Source organism: Acyrthosiphon pisum, chromosome A1, assembly GCF_005508785.2.
Source record: "Acyrthosiphon pisum isolate AL4f chromosome A1, pea_aphid_22Mar2018_4r6ur, whole genome shotgun sequence".
Lineage (NCBI taxonomy): Eukaryota > Metazoa > Arthropoda > Insecta > Hemiptera > Aphididae > Acyrthosiphon > Acyrthosiphon pisum.
In genome coordinates this window covers 100927155-100936627 of record NC_042494.1, presented here as the reverse complement: position 1 = coordinate 100936627, position 9473 = coordinate 100927155, and the positions used below count along the sequence as shown (strand labels likewise).

Here is a 9473-nt window from a genome sequence, read left to right as displayed (position 1 = left end):
TTAGGTTAGGTATTTATGCATAAATTATTTTATTCCGAATACAAAATAATATATATGTATAATTGTATAAATGCATATAATAGCCTATTACAATAAATTATTTTGTAAGTCCAGTTTATTGACAGATAAAAAACAAACTGGTATTATATCAAGAATTTGTCTAATGGAGTATTTATTCAAATATTCTAGTCCAATTTATAACGTGTTTATTTAAATATTCCGTTAAAAATATTCCGTTATAGCACTTTTAGTGTTATTACTTATTAATTATTATATCATTATTACTATTATCACTGATCAATCAATCAGTATAAATGGCGTCGGTATGCGAATGATTAAAAGATGTTTAAAATGAGATATCAAGCTATAATGAAAAATAATATTAAGTCATATACACAGACAATTGTAACATAAAACAGGCCCTACTCGTAAACTGAATGCTGATTAATTGGAAAAGAAGGGAAAATACTTTTTCGTTTCGCTCGGGTTTCAGTCGGTGTTACCGGTCATTTAGTACTATGCAATCAACATCGCGGTAAACATAATGTGCACATATAATTGGAATAAATGTAATTTATCTAATTTTAGTGGCTTATACAAATTTCCATGATATTTATTTTATTTTTTTTGATAAGTGGTGTTTAATGTTTATAAAATATAGTGATTTAACAAACAGTGCCACACGTGATAATTACAAGAACAAATTATACAAACGTAAGTCGACATAAATTTAGAATTTAAGCATTCGTACTTTTACTATACTTCACGAGTAGTCCATTAAAAATGGATTGTTAATAATTTGAATAAAAATCCCAAAGTTCAAATTAAAAATTAGCATCCAATTATATTTATCAGTTTTACTTGGGTTGTGACTTGCCCATGATAGGTTTTTTTTTAGTAGGTAGCTTTGTTTTGTTACACAAAAATTAAAAAATGTAAAAATGGTAAAAACAACTCGATTTTGTACGCTAAAACATCGGAAGATATTATTTTAGTGCAACAAACTAATATTTTAAAGTAAAATTTGAGAAAATAATTTAACCTTATAACCTATATAGAATAATATATTAATATGTGTATTACAAATCCTCAAAACAAACTTGTATAACATTATAATCTATTGAAAAATGAAAATAGTAAATAGATACTATAATAATTAATATTATACAGTGATAATAAAAGTAGTATGAAATTAAATCTATACAACTATATAACTAGAATAAGCAATCATCAACATATTTTTGTTTATTTATGACAACAACAATTATTACTTATTAGCGTTTGAAATTATTAAATATAACGGAAAAAGCTAACATTTTCTAAAACATTTTATAGCTAAATCTTTCAAATGGATTCATACACTGCTTTTAATGTAACATTTCTAAAAAAAAGTATTTCACAATTTAAAACAAAAGTATATTAACTACAACAACCATTATTAATAAATTACTATTTGCGACACACATTGTTTCCAGTTTTTGCAGTTAACTTTATGAATGTGAATACTTAATACTCATTATAGAGTCTAATGCATAAACTGTAATGATATACGTTGTGTAAAATAAACATGTTTAGTAAGGTTTACATAAATGAGATTTTTTATACTTATGCGATAATATTAATTCTATTCCCATCAGCCATCAGTATTTAGAATATTTTGATGTGATAAAAAATCTACCGAGATAAATTAGACGATTTTTATACTATACTTGAACTTGGTTGTCTGCAAATAATTATTTATTATTTGTATACGTTATTTTGTATTATGGTGATGATCAAACTATTACATTATTATACATATATAATATATTCTGTGTGTTATAGCCTTATTAGTACCTACCTATTGCCTGTAACACCATGTGTAATAAACGAATTCAGGAGCTCTCTAGTTATTGTTACAAAAATAATGCTTAATATTAGCGTAACATTTTACTATTACTTCTTGTCTTCTTTAGTGTATATATGACTATTGTATAGGTATGAGTAACTATAACTGGTTGCAAATTTGCAGTAGGTACCTAGTATAGTTTTCAAACACTATTATAGTATTATATTGGACATAATAAATGTTCTGTGTTTTCTAATTTATATCCATCATACATTTATATAAATATTACAATTGCATCTATTTATTTTTCTATATAAATCCCGAAAGGTCCTGTTCAATGTATTTGGTCCTCAGTAACGAAGCAATTATTTATACAAATATTTATTAATCGAAGTCTAAACAATTATTAACTAAATTGCAAAGTTCTATATATTATAATAGGCACCTACCTATATAATATATAATATAATGGTTTATTGATGGAATGGTCGACAGTTAATGAAATGGTTTTAATAAATAACAGACACATATTATATATATATAAGCTAGGTTAGGTACATAAAATATATGAAAATGAATTTACGTAATACGTCATAAGCGTGATAAAAAGTTAAGGAGACTGAGTCATTATCAAAAAATTAGAAAAATAAATAAATTTATATTATATTATAATTAAAGTAACTAAACTAACCTAACTAATATATATAATATGTATTTGTTATATTTTATTAAAACTATTTCACAATCTGTGGATCATTAAATACATCAATAAGTCATTATATTATACCTATACCTTTTATAACATGTATCACTTTGCAATTTAGTTAAGATAGCTAATAATTGTTTGGACTACGATTAATAAATAGTTGTATAAATAATTGGTTACTATAATTATAATTAGGTAATCATATTTAATTATTTTTCCAATTTTTAGATAATGGCTCTGTCTCCTTAACTTTTTATCTTTTTTATGACGTATTATGTAAATTAATTTTCATATTCCTATTTTATGTATTTCACTGCGATATTATGAGCCCCTACGAATTTAAGGTTTTCAAACTTTTCACTATATAGATCAAGGGCAAGGGTCTCCAATTTACGACTTGCAAAACTATTCGAACCGGCTCGCCAAACTAACTGATGTTTTGAATATATATTTTGAAAAATATTTTGATTGTTTATAATATATTAATTACTAAACAATTATTATATATTATATTCAATTTAATCACCTCTCTATTACTTTTATAAAAAATATTGGCTCGTGATGCTGAATCGTATCACAGATTTGGTCCACCGTAAAAAAAAGGTTTGAAGACCCCTAATCTAGAATACATCTAATACAGAAAAAAATAGTCAACAATTAATTTGTTTGAAACTCGTTTATTTTAATTATTGTATTCCTTCGATTATAATAACTCGATATCGGCAACGAATAAGGAAGTAATACTATTATAACAACTTTGTTTTCTAGGTCGTAATTTTAATACCTATATTTATTTTCATATAATAGGAGGTTTAAATATTATGTAGGGAGTTGTGATGATAAGTTATAAACATCATTAATTTTAATTTAGTTTCTTTGGAGGTGATGATGTTTTCGTGGTGAATGAGAAAAGGTAGATGAATAAACGATCGGATTGTGGTGTTTAAAAGTTAACTTGTTTTTTTGTATTATATAACTATAATGGTAAAGATAATTCCTCGTGTGTCTGTAAAAATCATTAATATATTTAACAATAATATGTGGCCCTCGGAGTTTCTTATTGCAATAAAATTTTAAAAAAATAGCAGTCAAATTTTAACCATGATCATTATTATATAGCCGTTATTATATTTTATTATTATGATTTTAATCCAAAAACTCTAATATTGATATAATACCTGTGTGGCTGTGTCCTATACATAAATAGCTTATATATTTTTATTGTACGTGTCACACAAATGTCATAACGTAATATTAGGTATAGTTCATACGGGTTTTAATGTGCAGTTTCCTTGTAATAATAATATTATTCTATCTGCCCGCGTGTCAGTTTACAGTTTCGATTATACGGGTAACAACGTTTAGGTATAGTTAATCAAAAATAACAACAAACTGTGAGATCGATTTTTTCATTTCGCAATTTCAGAATTCATTACAAATCGCGTTTTCGCGTTTCCAGCAGTGGCGATGGTGATATATATTATTATATAGTTTATCTGTACACTGTCGCCGCGTTTTATGTCCGCGAGAGCATTTTATTATTATTGTAAATTGTTGTAACCGCGGCCGATTTCGTTTTGTGCAACTCCGACGGGCTTTTATCCGTTAAAATCAAATATTTTATTGGTTGGGGAATTCGAGATGCGATTTATTATTTTTTGTTTTCCATTTGTAACGCTGTCGCCGTAGCAGAAATAATAAACGGTTAAATTGCCAATTGCCATTATATTGCTGACAAAACTTAAACAAAAAACAAAACAAAACCAAGAAAAAACCTCGCGATGACACGATGTAGGAAAATAATAAACGCATAATAAGTCGCAAATGGAAATCCAATTTCATTGGTCGACTGATATGCATATTAAACACAATAGGGATTTGTAGTGGTAGGTACTTGTAATTATATGAGTTATGACTTATGAACAATATACACAGACATTCGGCACCAGATGTATTGATAATATATTAATATTTATCTGTAATATGAACTAGATAATAATACCTATATTATGTACCTACCTATATTGATATAATGATTAATGATATGATATTATGTATATATAATAATAATATATACCTACCGTATATTATATTATTAAAATCGCGTATTATGTTTATAGGTACACAATAATATTATTGTTTGTATTTGATACGCGGCACGCCAAATTGTAATGTCACGTGTCTGCTATAGTCTATAAGTAATATCACAACGGGTTCATCGTAGTTTTTACGCGCACAAAAATGTTTCGGGAAATTGGATATTCAGGGTAGGACCAGTGTTGATTATTGGCTCAGCAATATATTGTCCTTCAATATAGATGTATTTTCTGTTTCTACGCCACTGAGGAGTGAGGATACGCACGAGTAGTTTAAGTATAACAACAAAAAAAACAACTGCAAAAACGCTCACAAAAATTTCTCGACAAACACTATATAAAATATACGAAAAATAGTCGACATTTTTCCAAAAATGTTGTTTGTGTCTTGTGTGTATTAAATGTTCCTCAAAAACTATAGAAAAATTTGAAAAACCATAATATACTTATTTTAGGTTTTTATTTTGTGAATATATTATAGTAGGTACTTTTCTATATATATTAAATGAGTGCTACGTTATGTAGGTACTTTCCAATTTTTTAAACTACTCTAAAAAGTGTTTTTGCCTAAATCTCGTCTTTGTACAGTCATTATAATATATATAGGTACTTACCTCGTCGGCTCAGAGTTTAAAACTATTCGTATTGTAATATAAATCATAACAATATATTAATATGTAACCACTCCACGCTATCGATCTGCTACACTTTTTCGAACGCTTATGTATTTATAAATGTATAATACATACCTACCTTAATACCTATATATAATATTATATACATACGTACTTACATATATACATGCAAACACACGTCATACATACATACATACATACATACACACATATTATTATAAATATACAATAGAATGAACTATATAGGTAGGTATAACCTGTATTTTAATACGGATAAAATGCGACGAAAATAAACAAAATTGACGCGGAGCAATTTCAATGATTATTATTTTTATATTTTACACGGTGAATTCGTTTTATGGGCATTACACATACCCTTTCATTGCGAGTAATACACAAATTAGTTATACAAACCAAATGGTACTTAAATTATTATTTACGGCGTAATGCGATTCTACCAACGTGATCGAATAATCATTCTAGTGTTAATATTGCCGAGTATAAGTATGTGATTTATTTATATTATATTATGTTATGGTTATTACTTATTATAATAAGTAATAACCATATATAAACCATATATAAACCATATATATAACCATATATAAACATAACTAAATAAGCACGCATGCCTAATCAGATTCTTATTAACGTGAAACGAGATGTGCTGAAGACAGTCGCTTCAATTGCAATCTAGTAAAAACCAATTGAAAATCTATTAATCTACATCTTCAAAAATATACACGGATTAATGTCTTATTGTTAGACCGAAGAATCGATTTAAATCTGAATACATTTTATTTTACACGGTTTCTGCAGTAACAAATGGAAAGACAAGCTTTGGGAGGTCTGCAAATGTGGGAGACCAAATTTTAGAAAATAAACAATCTAACAAAGGTGATTTGTTTTTGTTCATAGAATAATTTTTTAGTCTCGGGACCTTCATTAATTCATAATATATGACTACAAATATTATGTTCTTAATCTTATTTAAATCTGTGTATGAACTATAGAGAGATAGGTATTTAATATCATAAAACAAGTTACAAAAACTTTTTTTAAACAATATAAAAAATTAAAATTAAATAAAAAAAATAGCCAACAGCTAATAGGTAACTATTAAACATTAATGTTTCTTAAGAAAAACAAATCTGTACAGTAAAATTTAAGTTTAAGTTTAAAAAAAAATGTATTTTTAAACAGTTGTAACTAATGGTCTTTGTCGTCGATGTTAATTAAGAACAATAAAAAAAAAAAAAAAAAACATTAATGTATCAATTATATTAATTGTATATATTCACTAATAATATCAAATTTTATTATATTTCATCATTTTTCTTTAGAAAATCTAGAGGTTTCAATAATGTAATATTGTTATAAACCTATATATTTACTTAATAGTGTCAAACCACGAACCAGCTCATAGTTTATCTACTCTCGTTCAGGGACTCGTCGATTCCGCCATGCATTTGTCGACTTTAGTCAAGTGTTCCTATACAGTACCTAGGTAATATCAATAAAAGTAAAATATGGAAGTCCCTAAAAGAATTCAGGATACCAACGAAATTTATTAAATTAATAAAATAATGCAATTCCAGCACTACCTATGTTCTACAAAGTCAATTTCTGAATTCAACCATCGTAAAGTTTTGAAGTTTATAGTTAAAAGTTTATAGTTAACATAAGATAAAGACTGCAAGGTGCAATACGTTATCACCAACCGTTTTCAAAGCACTAATGAAAGTTATTAGAACAAAGATAGTAGATAGTAGAGATCGTAAGTCAAGAGATATTGAATAATAAAATAAAGTCGTATATTTAAAGAAATATAAAAAAAATACTGTGCTTGATTACTCGGATGAATTATGGTTATACAGTGATTGGCAGTAGGTAAACTAGGTACTCACGCTGAATTAATCGCAAAAACAGAGGCTTAAAGGCAACCAAACTCCCAAACCAATGAGTTTGAAGTCAACTAAGATAAAACTAAATATGTATATGGTCGTAAGCAGAGAATCCAGAAATATACCGGATTTGGTATTTGGGAATACATATTTTAAGTAGTAACTGAATTCTTGTACCTACGATATAAGTAATGTTAAGAATCTCAGCAGCCAATAAAGGATATTATTCATAAAAAAACTATTCAAGTCCAAACTAATATATAGATCATCGACAAACTTATACTCTAGTTACTAGGTAATAGCTATCAGTCCTATTTTATGTATCCGAAATTCCGAAAGGTGGTCAGTAACAAAATTATGAGAAGAAGCTAACGATAATTAAAAAAATAGAGAATTTATCGTACGCTTGTGATGGCTCTATTTTTGAAAATGAAGAATACCCAACAAGAAAAAACGAGGAAGCTTACTAGTTATTTCAAAATTCAGCATAAAATAATTTGTCAAGAGCCAGTAAAATACCAGGATAAATGTATGCCTTTTTATAAAAACTATACACGTCATGACCAATTTACTGAAGAATTTTAAGTTCAAAGTAACAAAATAATGTATATTTTATAGTACTTCTAACTACAATAAAGTATGCATTAATACGCAATAATGATTATTGATTAATAATATAAATCCATTAAATAAATGTAATATTTATATCATTCTAAAATATAAATACCTAATACATTTTAACACTTTTTTACTTTTTCAAACACTTACCTAGAGGCTAGAGCTATAACGTGAACAAAAATATTTTTACTTTAGAACGCCCTTGATTTAAAAACGTTTTGTTCCTTATTAATGAAGATTAATTAAAGGTCATGCTATTTTACCGGATTGGTAATCAAATTAAGTTCACAACGTATTGATGGCGATTGGCGTTACACATAACTCTGAAATCCGAATTAAAATAAATGTTTCGTAATCTTTTATTTTTTGCATTTTACTGCAAGCGAATTTATTGGTCACGGTCATCGAACACCAATAGGCATTATATTAGGTGTAATAGCCTATAAGTTAGTTAAATACACAACGGATCACGTACATTTGGACAAATGAAACAAAATTATTTAGTATTTTATATTTACCAATAGATTTTTTATCTTATATCTGATTTTAAAAACAACTTTATTCAACACAAGATTGATGATCCTAATTCTGAACAAATGAACAATATTAGTAAATGTTTTAATGTTCAATGATAACTGATTATAATTTTTTGATATAAAAACCCAATAGTTATTAGAGCGATTACCTGATAAATTATATATTTTGTAAACGCTAGTGAAACGTAAAGATTTAACATTTAAACCTATTTAAAATGTATAGTTTCTAGAATTAATACTTCTCTAATTAATTTAAATACGCCTTGCAAATGTACGCACACTGCTTAGAGACTTTATATTTCGATGCTGTATATAAGTAAATCAAACACTAAGCCACGTAGGTATCTAAATTAATGTTATAAATACTTTATTAAATATTAGGTGGTGGCGTAGTGCACTAGTGCGTAAATACATTAATATACTCATATTAATAGATAATAATGTAACGATAATTTCATTTAAATAACAATTTAATCCATCCTCATCATCGACTATAAAGAAAGATAAAAAAATCGGTGCACTCACAACCCACACACTTATTAAAAGACATTCACTTATTTATTTTCACGCATATAATCTGTGCATATACCTACTATAAACAAAATAATTCAGTGTTGTTAACGTTCCTTTTATCTAGGAATCCGTTCAATTCCTCATTCCTATAAAAAAAGGTACTCATTCTTTTTCTCGACTCTCATGGTTCATGAGTTATCAACTATTATTATAAACACTAATCAGAACATCAAGTCATATATGAATAAAAATTGGTAGTTTCGTCTATTATTTTAGTAGATTAAAAACATAATAAATAAACAAAATTTTTCTCTCCAAACATTTCTGAGAAGAATAAAAGAATTATAATATTTACGTTCCTATTCCTAAAAATAAAGAATTAATTCACGTTCCTCTTCTTTAAAAAATAAAGGAATTAATTCCTTAATTTGTTCCACTGAAAAGGAGTCAGTTCCAGAAATCTTTCCTTAACAGCACTGCAGAATATACAGGTGTAATTATATATCCCCAACAAAAACATAACCGTGAAAAAATGCCAAGTTCCAAACTCCCTACCAAAAAAGTCGGCCTATCAAAGTAGTGAAATTTACATTGTGGCCAAGTCTGCTATTTTTAAATTCATAACCTCACTGCACTC

At 27.0% G+C, this 9473-nt stretch overlaps 1 protein-coding gene across 1 annotated transcript in view; it reads left to right on the top strand.

Annotated features, from left to right (window-relative positions):
- Positions 1-499: 499 nt before the first annotated feature.
- LOC100169465 (protein yellow) overlaps positions 500-9473 on the top strand; it is a 19615-nt gene continuing 10641 nt past the window's right edge. The window contains exon 1 of the mRNA XM_001942665.5: positions 500-714. The gene's annotated coding sequence lies outside the window, so the exon portion shown is untranslated. The remainder of the gene's footprint in view (positions 715-9473) is intronic.